The sequence below is a fragment of the Artemia sp. Qi Xiang Cuo genome, chromosome 21, assembly GCF_049724085.1.
Source record: "Artemia sp. Qi Xiang Cuo chromosome 21, ASM4972408v1, whole genome shotgun sequence".
NCBI lineage: Eukaryota > Metazoa > Arthropoda > Branchiopoda > Anostraca > Artemiidae > Artemia > Artemia sp. Qi Xiang Cuo.
The window spans coordinates 25,525,826-25,542,795 of NC_142814.1; positions in this window are offsets into that span (position 1 = coordinate 25,525,826).

Below are 16,970 nucleotides of genomic sequence, written 5' to 3' on the forward strand. Positions count from 1 at the left end.
ATGCTAAGTATGGATTCTAAGGGTTTATGTTCCTTCCAATGCTATTCTACGGGGCCTCTACACCTTTTCAAAGAGAGTGAATAACCTCTCACAATGACGTATGGATTCTAAGGGTTTATGTTCCTTCCTATGCTATTCTACGGGGCCTCTACACCTTTTCCATTTCTTTGAAGTATGTGCATTCAGACTGGTTTCTGATTTTTTGGACAATTGCCTTTAGTCAGGACTAGTTGTTAGGAATATGTTGTTAGATAGCATTTGTGAATTGGATCATATGAAGGTGGAGAAAAAGGGGTTTAGCATTTGTGATTTGGACTACACAAACGATATTAATTGAATAATAGGGAAAAAAAGAGCTAGATAGCATTTGCGAACTGGATCGTATGAAGGTGGAGAAAAAAGGATTAAACTGATTATTGGACAATTGCCTTTAGTCAAGACTAGTTTTTTAGGAATGTGTCGCTGCTAAAGCTAACTAATTGCAAAAAAAAGGGTATAACATTTGCCAATTGGACTATACGAACGATATTAATTGAATAATAGGGAAAAAACAGAGCTAGATAGCATTTGCGAATTGGATCGTATGAAGGTGGAGAAAAAAGGGTTAAACTGATTATTGGACAATTACCTTTAGTCAAGACTAGTTTGTTAGGAATGTGTCAATGCTAAAGCTAAATCTAATTGCAAAAAAAGGGTATAGCATTTGCGAATTGGTGATTATCAGTTAAGGTAACCCCTCGGTGTTGTTAACTCACAGCTTATTTATTATAAAGTTGGAACATTGTCAATCTATGGAAATGGTTAACGATGATAAAAGGGTCTTATGACTTGACCTAGCTTTACTTCTTCGATGTGTTCTGTATAATACGCAAGTGATGTTTGAACAGTGTTGTCAATTTAAAATAGAGTTTAACGTTATAGTATTCTAAAAAGTTGATGCTAAGAGAGATGTAGATGGCAAGAAAATAATTTTAATAAAGAATTTCAGAACAAACCTTAGAAATCCTTGCAAATCAAGTAGTAAGGTGTATGTGAGTACGAACCATCAAGGATCATAAGCACCAACGACCCTAACCACCAGAGACCTCAACCCCCCACAGGTCCTAGATCCCTAAATTCGAAGGGCGCCCCCTTCCCTCCAACTTTTTGTCCCCCTCCCCCCATTTTTTTAAGTTTTTTTTCGTTTTTTTAACTTTTTTTATTATTTTTTTTAACATGATATATTTTTTCAACTTTTTTACATGTCTTCGAATGAGATGAAACATACTTAAAACAAAAATCACATTTAATATTTTCCAAACTCAAAATGAGAACGGTATAGACATGTTAGTTATGACCCTTACTATTAGAAAAATAACGTTTGTAGTAGCATTTTTTTTTATTGGACTAAATTTTTTTTTTGGACTTCGAATATATTCATTTTTTTTACGTATCTTAAAATGACATAAAATATGCTTACGGCTCTTACAATTGTACTCTATGCTTGCTCAGAGACACGATGCGGCTTTCCCACTGGTACTTTATGGCGGGTTATTGACATTATCTAGTTTATTGCATGTATTAAATCAGTATTTTGTACGCAGTGGAACGATAAACACATAAGTCATATCTTTAAAAAAAGTGAAGATGGAGCATTTTAGTAAAGTGTATTCATATGACAAAGTGTATTTATGTGTCATTGGAAATGTATGCATGCATTGTCATGACAGTAAGGAATTAAATTTCTTTTGAGTATAAATTTGGAACAATGTCAATCTATGGAAATGGTTAACGATGATAAAATGGTCTCATGACTTGACCTAGCTTTACTTCTTCGATGTGTTCTGTATAATACACAAGTGATGTTTGAACAGTGTTGTCAATTTAAAATAGAGTTTAACGTTATAGTATACTTAAAAAGTTGATACTAAGAGAGATGTAGATGACAAGAAAAGAATTTAAATAATGAAATTCAGAGCAAACCTTAGAAATCCTTGCAAATCAAGTAGTAAGGTGTATGTGAGTACGAACCATCAAGGATCATAAGCACCAACGACCCTAACCACCAGAGACCTCAACCCCCCTAAGGTGCCCTATCCCCAAACACGAAGGGCGCCCCCTCCCGTCCAAAGTTTTTGCCCCCTCCCCCTAATTTTTTTAATTTTTTTTTGAAGTTTTTTTTCAACTTTTTTTATTATAACTTATTTTCACTTATTTTTAACTTTTTTTTTGTAACATGATATATTTTTTTCAACTTTTTTCTTTACATATCTTCACATGAGACGAAACACTTAAAACAAAAAAAAATCACATTTAATATTTTCCAAACTCAAAATGAAAATGGTATAGACATGTTAAACATGACCTTTACTATTAGAAAAATAATGTTTGTAATAGCACTTTTTTTTATTGGACTAAAAATTTTTTTTTGACTGAAATTATTCAACTTTTTTTTACGTATCTTAAAATGAAATAAAATATGCCTACGGCTCTAACAATTGTACCCTATGCTTGCTCAGAAACACGATACGGCTTTCCCACTGGTACTTTATGGCGGGTTATCGACACTATCTAGTTTATTGCATTTATTAAATCAGTATTTTTTACGCAGTGGAACGATAAACACATAATTCATATCTTTAAAAAAAAGTGAAGATCGAGCATTTTAATAAAGTGTGTTCACATGACAATGTTATTGTAGCATTGAATGCCAACAAGGAGAAGTATTTAAACTATGAAACAAGTACAAGTGGTAACACTATTGAAAATGTATGCATGCATTGTCATGACAGTAAGGAATTAAATTTCTTTGGAGTACTGAAAAAATTCAACTCTTCTGTTTGTGGATATGCAAGATTGAGATCTCCAGAGATGATTGCACTCAAAGAGAATGCCAACATAAAAATAATCGTTGATGATAGAGGACAACTCCTTGCTACTGTTGCAGGTAACACACTACCTACTGATACATCCTATCGTCAGCTTTCGGGTATTAGCATTCAACGGAAGATCAAAAAAAGAAAGGGCTACTCTTCTACCAATATCATAAACCATATCTTGTCTACGTGCCGAAACTGTTACCTGTGTAAAAATAATGTGTTATTATAGCTGTTACCTGTGTAAAAATAAAGTCCAAATAAAAAAAAATTTAGTCCAATAAAAAAAAGTGCTACTACAAACATTATTTTTCTAATAGTAAAGGTCATGACTAAAATGTCTATACCATTCTCATTTTGAGTTAGGAAAATATTAAATGTGATTTTTTTTTGTTTTAAGTGTTTTATCTCATTCGAAGACATGTAAAAAAAAGTTGAAAAAATATATCATGTTAAAAAAAAAATAAAAAAAAGTTAAAAAAAACTTAAAAAAAAGGGGGAGGGGGCCAAAAAGTTGGAGGGGAGGGGGCGCCCTTTGAGCTTGGGGATAGGGGACCTTCGGGGGGTTGAGGTCTCTGGTGGTTAGGGTCGTTGGTGCTTATGATCCTTGAAGGTTCGTACTCACATACACCTTACTACTTGATTTGCAAGGATTTCTAAGGTTTTTTCTGAATTTCATTATTAAAATTCTTTTCTTGCCATCTATATCTCTCTTAGTATCAACTTTTAAGTATACTATAACGTTAAACTCTATTTTAAATTGACATCTTCTGACATCTGACAAAGTAGATATCTTCTGTCTCTGCGGCGATTTGAAACCATGTGGACAAATCCTTGGCAATTGAAGCACTGTATTCCCGGGGGAATAAACTACTTAACTGTATACCTGGCTCCCCAAACAGAGATTTTCAGAGGGAACTGAACATCCTGATTAAAGGTACAAACCAAAGGAATAACTGATGGGCTTGGGTTTTTAAAGGCCAATGTCACTTGTTGTATTTTGTTGTCAACTTGGACCTCCTTGACAAAATCATCCAGATGGGTGACCTCTTCAGATGGAATAAATACAATGCCTTTTCTGTTTCTAATTAAAGCAGGGTTAGAGCTAGGACCAAGCACAAACTTTACCTTACATCCATTTACTACTACTACTACTAACAACTCACCGCAGCACCAAGCCGCCTGAGGCCAACACAGCTACGCACGCTCCTCCTCCACCTCAATCTATTCAAAGCATCCCTTCTTAGACCCGCCCACGAAGTTCCCATTCCCTTTAAATCTTTCAATAAGACGTCCTCCCACCCCAGACGGTGACGACCTGCTTTCCTTTTAGCCCTAGACGGTTGGCCGAAAAGAACAATCTTCGGCAATCTGTCATCCGCACAACGTGCCCTAGCCACCTCAACCTTTCTTTCATTATAGCCCTAGAGAGCGGTATTGAACCACATTTTTCATACAGCCTACTACCTAGGTAAGTGAAGCTGCCGACCTGATCAATCTTTTCATTACCCAACGGCACCTTTTCATCTTCACTTATTCCTAGCCTTTGTGACTTAGTCTTCCTAACATTAATTTTCAAACCTATTCTAGCACACTGAACTCGCAATGCCTCTAAAATCTCATTCATTTTGCTCACTCTTTGATCTAGGATGCTTGAACCATCAGCACAATCTAAGTCCAGGAAACTTTTCCCTTTCCGTTTGATTCAGCGTTTTCCCATTGCCTTTCGTGTGCTCCTTAAGACAAAATAAATCAAAATAATCCTTATAAAGGGGGATAGAACACAACCCTGCTTAACTCCTGATTTAATACAAAACCAGCTGCTAACCTCATTTCCTCGTACATATTACGTTCCTCGTACGTTATTCTCGTACATAGCACTAATCACTTTAATATATTTATCTGGTATACCATACAAGGATAAAACGATAAAACTGAGGACCAAAGGTGTTTAAAAACTCAGGCACTTCTCAATTATTAGCCTAAGAGTGACAACTTGGTCGACACATCCTCTACCTTTTCTAAAACCGCACTGTTCTTCTCTTAAAACTTTGTCTACGGCATCTCTCAGTCTAAAAAGTATCATATTACTAAGTAATTTACTACCTACAGAGACCAGACTAATACCTCAATAATTACCACACTCACTTTTATCACCTTTCGTATTTAAGGTTTTCCTAAAATCGTTAGGTTACTTCTCCTTTTTCAAAAATCATATTCATAATGTTCAGTAACTTATTCTAACCTCAGAGCCACCATAGTTAAGAGTAGAGTTGACCTTCTGGATTCTACCGGCCCCTTAGGAAGTCCATTTCTACCGGTCCTATAGGAATCACAGTGCTATTTGCTTGATGCTCTACACCTTTTCAAAGAGAGTGAGTAACCCCATGCATCTATGTTCCATTTCCACGGGTTTATGTTCCTTACCATGCTATTTGCTTGCCTTTTGTTCCTTGGTACCTTTCCAAGCAAAGTGATCAAAAATGTTTTGGAACTATGGACGAGATTGTTTAATGCAATCAGACTGGTTTCGTTTCACGGGTTCATTAGTAGAACAACTAATGTTTCTGAAAAGGGTAATTACTTCTAGGTTCAATAACTAAATTAAACTTCCGATGGTTAAGAATGCGTCACGGGTAATTAAAGAATGAGGAATTGAATACTATAGTTAGAATGGTTTTAAGTTGAAAATTGTACAATTTGCTTAAAAATAATTCTATTTGTGAATTTTTTGCGAAAAGGTATTTGCAAAAAGGTGTTCCGTTGGTTAAGAATGTGTCAGGGATAATTAAAGAATGAGGAATGGAATGCATCAACAATACAAAGAATATGCTCAGATACGTAATAGATTTGACCCCTACAAGAGACATTGGTACAAGGTATTGAATAGCTTAATTGGCTTTATATCATTTTGCGTAAAAGCTAACTCAATTTGCGAAAAAAGGTATAGCAATTTGTGATTTCGATTGTATGAATGATCTTAATTTTTGATTGAATAATAAGGTTGTGAATGATCCTAATTAGTGATCAGACCGTATAAAGGTGATAAAAAAAGGGTTAAACTAATCTTCAGTTAAGGTAACCCCAAAGGGCTTGTTAACTCATAGCTTATTTATTATAAATTTGAAAGAGCATCAATCTATGAAAACTGTTTGTGGTAAAGCTTTCTAATTTAGTTAATTATTAATTGAGTAAAAATATATTAAGACGCAAAAACAAAGTTTCAAAATACCACTTTTTAAGATAAAGATACAAATCGTGGAATGTGTGGGCTTGGAGGGAACTTGCTCAATAACCAATTCCCTGGCTAAATGTGTCAATGTACCGGAAGGAGGTGGTTAGTTTTTCACATATATAACCCGATTTTTGAGACAAAAGACAGACTTTTTGACTTGCAGGGCGAACCTCTGCCCGTTTATTTTCTCGTTAGAAATACCTTGGGATCTTGTCGGATCATTGTAAGTGTCTGTATCTTATTATATATTATTGTAGTTTCTGAGACTTGTGGTCTACTTGGGACAGCCAGTCCCAGTAGAATATCTATATCTGTAATTATTATATGTAAATTGAATAAAAGTATTGTATTTTAGACAACCTCTCTACGATCTACCTTTAGCCCCTCGAACAAACCCGGTCGGTACGCCTTATTAGTTCGGTCATAGCCTAAGGCACGCTCCCAAAGTTTAATTACCTTTGGGCCAGATTTTATCTCCCCTATAAAGGGAGAATAAAGGCATCTACGACTAAAACACCCAAATACCATAATAATACACTTCACAACAACTGGTGGTCCCTGGAAAAACTGGGTCGAGAGGGCTAGATAAAAATAGTAGATTGAAATAAAATGGCTTTACCAGATGAAAAAATGACTTCCCAATCTACAGTACTTGAATTTTCAAAAATATTAGCTGAGTACGCGAGAAATTCAGATGTAGATGAGTATATAGAAAAATAAAGATATTTTTACGAATTAACTTAAGCGTTTGAGGATAAGGTCAAAGAGCAATGCTTTGCAGCTAGATTAAAGGGAAGCGCCCTTAAACATTTTGAGGCAATTAAGGAAAAAGACCCCAAGAACATCAGTACTCTAATTGAATCTTTTAAAACAAGATTCATAGAGACAAGCATCACCGAGAGGCTAAGAACAGAGGTAGTGACATTCAGTACGTCAAATAGCATCAGGGAATATTCAGAAACAATTTTTTAAACAGAATGCTTACAGTAAAAGACAGATGGAAATTACGAGAGAATACAAAAAGAACAACTACATATTTTTACCTAAGGGTTACCAAACAAGCTATTAAGACCAGTACTATCAATAACGCCTAAACAATTAGATCAGGCAATAGTACTAATCGAAACAGAGGTAAAAATTGACGAGGCTATGAAAAAGTTTGGTCAGATGTCAATAAATAACACAGGAGCACAAGAAAGTAAAAAATATGAAAGGGGGCAGAAACGGGGGAACTTTGAGGAGCCAAATCGTGAACCAAAAAGGCGCGACGGAGGCCGAGGGTCGCCGTCTAGGGAAATAGCTGAAAGATTCAATGACCTTGAGAGATTAGCAGCTAATAACTATAGAAAATATGGGCACCCTCCACCACCAAAGACAGATAGTTGGGGAACCAACAATGAAAGATCAAAAACATTTAGAAATAACCAGGAAACAAACAAACAATTTAAGAGAAAATTTTATTGCTATTATTTTAGCAAACCAAACCACTATGCAGCAGATTGCTGGCATAGAATACACAAAGAAGGTTAGACGTACAAGACAAACCACCAGTTCAGAACGCAGGGGGGAGAAATTTAGAAAGTCAGTGAACATATAATAGTTGGCCAGCGCATAGTAATATCAGATTTTAGCCTAGGCCCAGAAAGCAAACGGTTAACAACACCAAGAATCATAGTAGTAGCGCTGAAGAAAACTAGGATAATCCCAGAAACTTTTTGCCAAACAGTGGGCATTTAAACGGAGATACCAGCCTGTAAGGGTCGACAGAACTGTTTCCTTACAAAGACCGCTATTTAGTTTAGAATGTTTTGATACAAGTGCAAATAATAATAGTCTACCGATTCTGCGTTGTTTTAAAATTGAGTGTTTTCAAAATTTACCATGTTTACTAGATACAGGAGCATATAAATCATTAATTCGAGAGGAAGTTTTTAAGAGGTTTCCTTCTAATGTCAAAAATCGCGTAAGCAGATGCCAGAATACCCTGACATCAGTGACAGTGCACAAGCTGACAATTTTGGGAGAATGTCCATTAAAATTTAGCACAGGGGATAAAGAAATAACGGTAACAGTAATAACATGCAAGCAGCTACTATTTCCTTGTATTCTAGAAGTAGATGCCATCATAAAATATGGGATCGTATGGGAACCCATATCTGATACAATAACCATAAACCAGACAAAAGAAAATAATAAGCAAAATTGCGTAACAACAGATAACGAAAGTGACGATTCGAATTATAACCTAAAAATAAGCTGAAAAATCACCATAGAAGGGGGAACGACAGCTCAAGTTCTAGCGACATTAAATGCAAAAGAAGGAATGGTTAAACAATGAATGCCATGATAGGAGGATACACCATAAAAAAATACCCAATGATTTTTTTGGAAAATCAAGTTATAAAAATTGAAAATAGTATAACATACTTAAAACTATCAAATCTAAGTAATAATAAAATACAGCTGAACCAGATAGAACTTGGATCAGTGGAAAAGATTTCAAATTCGGAAATAAAATCTCTAAACAGTCCAGAATTAAGCGTAAACTTCACTAGCCACGAACATTTATCATCATTAAAACCGCAACCACAAGAAAAGTATGGAATGTCGAAAACGGATTTTTTACAACAATTTGATTTAAAACATTTACCGGAAAACGTAAAAACTAGGGTGGAAAATATTCTTTGGGATTTCAAATGGACTTTTGCAATACACAAAGCAGATTACGGATTAACTCACTTAATCGCGCACAAGATATCAACAGAGGGTCCTTCAATCAAAAATCACCGTATAAAACACTTTATCATTTAAAACCATGGATAGAAAGCCAAATAAAAGAAATGCAAGATCAGGGAATAATTAAGGAAAGTATTAGTGATTGGTGTTTTCCACTAGTAATAGTCAGGAAAAAAGATAACTCCTGGAGATTTTGCATAGACTTTAGAGCACTAAATGCCGTCATGGTTAAGGACGTGATGAAGTTACCAAGAATTGATACGATTTTAGATTCACTAGGAGGTTCAAAATATTACACTAGTTTTGACTTAATAGCAGGATATTGGCAAATCGCTTTAGATGTAGAAACAAAGCATAAAGCTACAGTAATTTTAGACGATGGAAGAGCGTTCACATTTGAACGTATGCCTTATCATTTAGTCCAAATTGTTTAAGTCGACTAATGAATTTGATGTTAAAAGATAACGAACCAGGAAGAAAAAAAAGATACCTTGGCTTATTTAGATGATGTAATTCTGTTTAATGAAAACCTGGAAGACCACTTGGTTGGACTTAGAAAAATACTGGAAAAGTTTGAAAAAGCAGGCTTAAAATTAAAACCAGAAAAGTTAAAAATAGTAGTACCAAAATTAGTTTTTCTTGGACACCTGATAAATCAGGGTACTATTTCACCAAATCCAGAAAAATTTACAGTCATTGAAAATTTATAGCCTCCTAAAGATCAAAAAAGCTGCAGATCAGTTTGTGGTTTGTTAAGCTATTTCAGACGATATATTAAAAAATATGCCACAATAGCACAACCTTTGACAAACCTTTTGAAAAAATCAGGTAAATTCGAATGTCCAGCGGACGCAAAACAAGCGCTAAATGAAATAAAAAGGCAACTATTACTGGCACCAATACTTAAGTTACCAGATTTGTCACAAGACTTCTGTCTGCAAACAGATGCTTCGGGGTATCGCATAGGAGCCATATTATTAAACATAAATTCTGAAGGAGTAGAATCAATAGTTCAATACGCCAGTAGGTCGCTGTCGGAAGCAGAAAGAAAATATTCGACAGTTGAAAGGGAATGTTTGGCAGTTGTAGTTTTTACAGAATATTTTCGACAATTTTTACTTGGAAAAAAAATTCATTTTACGCGTAGACCAAAAATCATTAATTTGGCTACATACGATGTAAAATACTTCAGCCCGGCTGACACGGTGGATACTACGTCTGCAAGCATATTCATATATCCCAATATATATAAAGGGCCGTACAAACATTTTACCAGACAATTTGTCTCGAAATCCAGATACGGAAGGAAATTTGATAACAGCCATCCAGAATGAACTGGAAGAGCTATAAATACTGTCTATTGAAAATGTTTCGAATCATCAAGATAAAGACGATTTTTGTTTAGCAATGAAATCCTTTTTATCAAAAGGAACGGAACTGCCAGAGCACTTTAAACATTTTGATAATTTTGATCTGGACGAAAGTAAAAATCTTCTAGTAAGATATCATAGACCATCGCAAGAATACAGAAAAAATGACTTAAAATTATTCCAGTAATTCCAAAATCTCTGGAAGGAGAAGTTTTACAGATGGCACATGCAACGATTGGCTGTCACATGGGAGAAGCAAAACTATGGGGAGGCTGAAAGGAAATTTTTATTTTTCAAAAATGTACTCAATAGTAAAATCTTTTATACAAAGCTGCCAAGAGTGCGCCAAACAAAAGTCGCCACCAAGGACCCCTAGGGCTGAATTAGGTCAATACCCCACCCCTTCAGGGGTAGTAGAATTAATGTCAATAGACATTTGGGGAACCGGAGGTAGTTTACTAGTTTCCAGGAAAGGAAACAGGTGCGTACTATCCATAGTCGACCATTTTAATTCATATTTATACGCTTTTCCAATTAAAGACGAAAAGACAAAAACTATTCCGAAAGTTTTGGTTAATCACTTATTTCTGGAATACGGGATTTTCTCTAGAGATTAACAAAACGACAATGTGCCATGTTTTAGAGCCAAATGATTAGACGAAATTACAAAGTATCTGGATGTTAGACGATGGTTTACCTCGTCTTATATGGCAGTAGCTAATGGGAAGGTTGAACGTAAGCATAGGGAATTAGCTTACATGCTGGGAATACATGCAAGAGAGGAAACTAAAAAATGGGATTAACATTTACCATTTGTTGCTTTAGAAATACATACCTCTTTTTCACGTTCCTTAAAAGAAATGACATTCTTTTGCTACATATAAGATATCCCAGAGTTTGATTAGCTGAAATAAAAAATGATAGAATATAATACAGCTTAGACGAATACAAGCAAGAGAGAATCATGCGAATAAAAAAAACTATGAAACAGGTTAAAGATAATCTGGAAGATGATAAAACAGAACAAAAAGAAAAGTATGACTGAACAAGCAAAAATAAAACAGATTACCGTTTAGGAGACTTGGTTTATGTGTACAAGACTAACCTGGAAGGAACAAAAAAGATAAAACCAAAATGGGATGGACCCTACAGAATTGTAATGATTCTACCAAATAACTTAACATATGTTCTAAAGCATCAATATAAGGAAAAGGAAGAAGTAATACACCATAATAGAATGAAAAAGGGATATTTTTCAAAACAGTGGGAAACAGAGCCTATACTTTCAGAAGAAGAAGTAGAGGACACGATTTCACCAGTATATATCAGAAGACCATATGAATTTTATGATCTTTTTAATGACCACAAAGGTTGGGAGGAGTGGAAGGAGTATTTAGCCCAGTCTTGGCTACAAACTCTCCACAGCAAACAAGAGAAGAGAGGAAATATTCGATGCTCATCGGATACTAGCGATGAAGAAAATCAAAAACAACATAAGGGTTTAAAACATGATAAACCAAAGGTAAAATCCACCAAAGAAGAAAAATTAGAAGGAACCAATGAATTATCTGATTTTCATACATTAGACTCACCTACAGTCTTAACGCAAAAATGGCTTTTGGAACAAACGCCATCTACCAGACGCGAGCTAACAGAATGTGACACTGATAATTCTTCTAGATCAACAGATATCACTAAACCTGGGCCATTGTCAAGAAAACCCTCTTTAAGAGAGAAACTATGGAGAAAAGTAAAGAAACCAGAGGGGCAGCAAGAAGTCCCTTTGTCAGCAGCACAAGTAGCTAAAACACTTATGAAAACATCAGTAGGCAAAACATCAGGAGAAACAAAGGTTAAAGATATTTGACGAGGCAACAAAACTGCGCTCGAATTCAGAGCCTTGTAAACCTCACTATAAAGACCACGGAAAAACTTGCAAATATTATACAGAAGAAAAGCAAAATTTGGGGTCCAAACCTCGGACCAGGAAACGGAGAAAGGCAGAACAAGCGTAGCCCCCAGCAGATTAATATTTGAATAAAACAATTATAACGGAAAAAAATAATAAATAAAATTAAAACGATTAATAAGCCTCTAAAGAAATATCTATATTTTCTTTTTTAATCGGTATATAAATAACATCAAGTTTTCCTTCAAATATATATCGCCAGTAAAAATTATACCGTCAAGTTATGACGCTAAATTATTAGTTCCAACCTGAAGTGACATCATAGCTTCCTGCAAAAATTTTGTTTCCAATACGAGATAAAACTTCACGGACGGTGTAATGTCAAGACTTGTCAAAATGAATTAGGCGTTGTTTAATAAAAGAAATTAATAAGGCCACGTAACTTATAAATAGGTGTTGTGAAACAAATTAAATTATACATATTTAGAATCAGCATTAAAAGGCAATTCTTTTGATATGTATATTGAAAAAAAATATTTTTGGGGGTTAATAAAACAAAACGAAGAAGGTTATTCTACGGGAATGGGGTCATTGGAAGCTGGAAAATTTGGAGTGTATCCTAATAACTACTAGTGTCGCCTTGTTAAGTACATACAATGCATCTACTAGACTTTGACTCTTTGAAGTGAAACTTTCAGTCAAATTTGAAAAAATTATTTTTAAGAAATTTTATAAATAATAATATTAAGAAAAACAGCAAGAGCTTACATTAAGTGCACTAGATATATAAGCTAGATGTAATCTTGTTATAATTAGTTATAGTCTTATATATGAATTTTCTTTATTCGTTACAAAAGGTAAAAAGGGAAAAAAATTTAAAGATAATCATTAAGCGCTATAAAGATTCAAGCGAAACTTAGAATAAGCTTAGAAAGCAAAAAAAAGTGCGAGGTAAAGGAAACGAAAAGCAATATAAAAATAAATTATAACCTAAAAACTTACCAGGAGGTAAAAGCCAACGACAAAATCCATTAAAAATAAACCAAAAATTAACCCTATCGTCACAAGCAAACCACAGTAGTTCAAGATAATAATTTTAACTCTAGCGATGTGTTGGATCTGAGAAAACGAATTGGCACAGGAGAATCCTAGTTTAAACAATTGGTTTTCACCTGTGCCAACCCAAACACCCAAATCCCAATCCGTTGAACCCTAACACAAACTAAACGTATCCACTTTTTATTTGAAAATAAAATATAACCCTTCACAACAACAAAAACTCACAGTAATGAACAGAAATTCATTCTTGTAATTCTCCAAGATTCAAGCTTATCAATAAACCGCAGATAATGAGCACCGAATTCAAAGTTATTTAGCCTTGCAAGCGAATTATTGCCTCTCTTCCTTTGGCAAATATAATAGTAATTAAAGCTGGGAAAAATTGGCAACTAGTATATCTTAAAAACGTACATTCTTATGAATAAATGAGAACTAGTAAATGCGATGCAAAACTTAATTAAAAGTGTTCTAAAAATCAGCTGAAAAAAAAATCTTTCTAACACGAACAATTTCGGATGAAGAAATTTAAATAATTTCAAAAAATACAGGGTGCAACAATAGACACTCCCCACCCCTTAAAAATAAAGGGATAATGAGTTTGACCATAGAAGGGCAATTAGCATAAAAACTTGTAAAAGTTATTGAATAAAACATGAAACATATCAAGATAGGATTAAAAAAGACCTATCTTACTGAAAAAAACGGAATAAAAACTTGAAAAAACCCTTAGGCTTCATTGAAGTAAAGAAAAAAAAGGGAGAAGGGTTCAAGTTGAAAATATAGCCAGACGAAATTAAAAGGAAAATAAACTGAATGAAGTCAGTTAAACTCTGTTATACGCACTTATTGAACTTGACGAACGAAACTAGTATGAAAATTGTACTAAATAAGTACAAATAAGTAGCATTAATACTACGGAGCCACCGTTACATTGGTTAACGCGGGCCGAGATTAATAGAAATATTGGAGAAATGCTCCAAGTAGTCAAGAAAAGAAATTTGGCTTTCTTTTGCGGAAGTCGTTTTCAGAAAAATGACTAACATGGCATGAAAAATTGAAAAAAAGGCACATAATATCCATAAGGACTTAATTTGAAGTAAAACCTAAGACAAGACCACTAAAAGTCGGGAAGTTAAAGTGAAAATAGTCATTGTCACTTGTATGTCAAAAACTTAATTACTGTATGCCATGAAGGCCATGTATTTTCTGCAGAAGGGCCACTTTTTCTGGAAAAAGAATAGCCCAAGAGAAAATTGTGGCCACAAATTATTGAATAATTAATTATTGTGTGTGCTGGTTCATAATAGTCCTTTTAGCTGTTGCCCATGACAAGAGGACCTGGAAACGTTATAAGTAGCTACCAGAAGGCAGTCCTGGTAAGCAAACCTTCGGAGTACAGGCAAAGTCATTTGATAATGGCATAACAGGTATAAGGTGAACAGCAAAAATTTTTAGCTTATCAGATCTAAGCTGTAAATGGAGCTTTATCTAAAAAGGACATTAAAGCTGAAAAAGAGAGATTACAGACAAAAACGTTATGAAATGTACCTAGAAATTTGAAAAGAATTGAAAAGCTCAAAAGTCTGAATAAACAAACAGGCATGTAGTAAGCTAATGACAGTTAATGAAACAAGTGGGTTCAAAATAGAACCAAATTGGTAAAACAAAGATAAAAAAAGTATCTAGTCGTATATGGAAAAGTTATATAGTGGTAACAAATGTTGTTGAGAAAATATATACAATTGTAAATGTATTTTAAAAACTCTTTATAAATATGGAATTGTTATCGTATACAAAAAAAAATTGTAAATATAGAAATACAAGTAGAAAAGTTATGTTATATGAACTATTGCCAAGCCCTTACATGGATGCTAATGACAGTTATCAATTATAGTGCATAAATCTGTTTGTTGGAATTGCTTTTGTTTTGTTAATATTTTAATTACAGTTATGACCTATAAAATAAAATTCTTGACGGACTTAATTAAAAGTTGTAAAATGAAAAAATATAGCAGTGATTAAATAAATTATTAGGGTACATAATTATTATTTGTTTTTAATATTATTTGTTTTTTAATATATATATATATATATATATATATATATATAATCTAACTATCCATGTAAATATAGTGAATTAAATGTTGAGTATTTGTGTTTTTTATTTTTATATCATTCAAGAAGTATCCTACATTAATACTTCATAAGCAATTAACAAAATATTAATTGGAATTAATTCCAATGCTTATCTATACCATATATTATTTTTTAATGCTTTAAGTTTTAAACAGTAGTTAAATATCCTATCTAGTTTTGCGAATTAAAAAAAAATACTTATGTAAGGTATTACACAATGCTAGTATACATATATACTATATTTTTATTTTCTTTAAGTTTTAACTAGTGATTTAATGCAATATACAAATGTTTGACTTCGAGTCAACGTATAAATAATTTTTCTTGTGAAATGGTCCGCTAAGTATTAAGTTTGAAAGGAATGATCCAGCAAGAAACATAACGTTTCGATTTAAGCGAGATATTATTTTTTGGAGTAATTAAAAGAGAGAAAAGTAATGAAAAGAATTAAACTTTACAAAATTGAGTGTTTCTTTTTGCTATATATGTAAAAGTTTATGCTTTATATGTATTCTAATGTGAATATTTATTTTAGATACAGCCTTAGCTATTTTTTTTTAAATCAAATTTTTCGTAGCATCCTTTCGGATCTATTGTTCTTTCAATCATATTTCGACACATTTTTGGAAAGTAGCAAATTTTGAAGCCACTTTAAATATATCCTGATACTATCATCTCATACCATCAGAAACCAAACCATACTTGATCAACTGATATTTGGAAACTACAGCAGTAATGCGGACTTTACTAAGGGTTCATCAAAAGTGAGATAAAATCAGAACTTAATTTAGGCCTACTACTACTAACTACTAACAACTCATCGCAGCACCAAGCCGCCTGAGGCCAACACAGCTACGCACGCTCCTCCTCCACCCCAATCTATTCAAAGGCCTAGATTTAGGCCTAGATAATGTGCTACCTAGCCCAAATGGCTGGAAATATGTGAAAATGCTTTGTGCTGGAAAAATATGTGAAAATTTAAAAATCAATAATGTTATATGTAATTTATCCAAGGTAATTCTAAAAGGAAAAATAAACGGTATATTAACTAAATCACACAGATAAATTATATTATTAATGGGAATTAAATTTAAACTCAAAAAAATTCATAAAACTTTTCTAATATAAATCTAATTTAAGCAAAACCACTAATATAATGTTTAAGCCGCTTGGGGTCAAGTTAAAACAAAAAATGCACATAAGAAGGGTAAAAAGAGTATTTTTCAGTCCTAGAGACAGAGAAAAAGAGAAACAAGGATGAATTTCGAATTGAAATCCTTCTACAGAAAAGAACAATGCCTATATTGGACCAGAAACATGACCCTAAGGAAACCCATTGAGGGTATATGCACATAATGACCCAAAGATGGCAGCATAACAGCTGTAAACAAAATTAAGTTGTTTTAAAGTAAAATATTGAGAATTGGGACAATTCTTCTTTAAATGGGGAGTATTGTGGTAAAGATTTCTAATTTAGTGAATTATTAATTGAGTAAAAATATATTAGGACGCAAAAATGAAGTTTCAAAATACCAATTTTTAAGATAAAGATACAAATCGTGAAATATGTGGGCTTGGAGGGAACTTGCTCAATAACCAATTTCCTGGCTAAATGCGTCAATGTACCGGAAGGACTTGGTTAGTTTTTCATATAAATACCCCGATTTTTG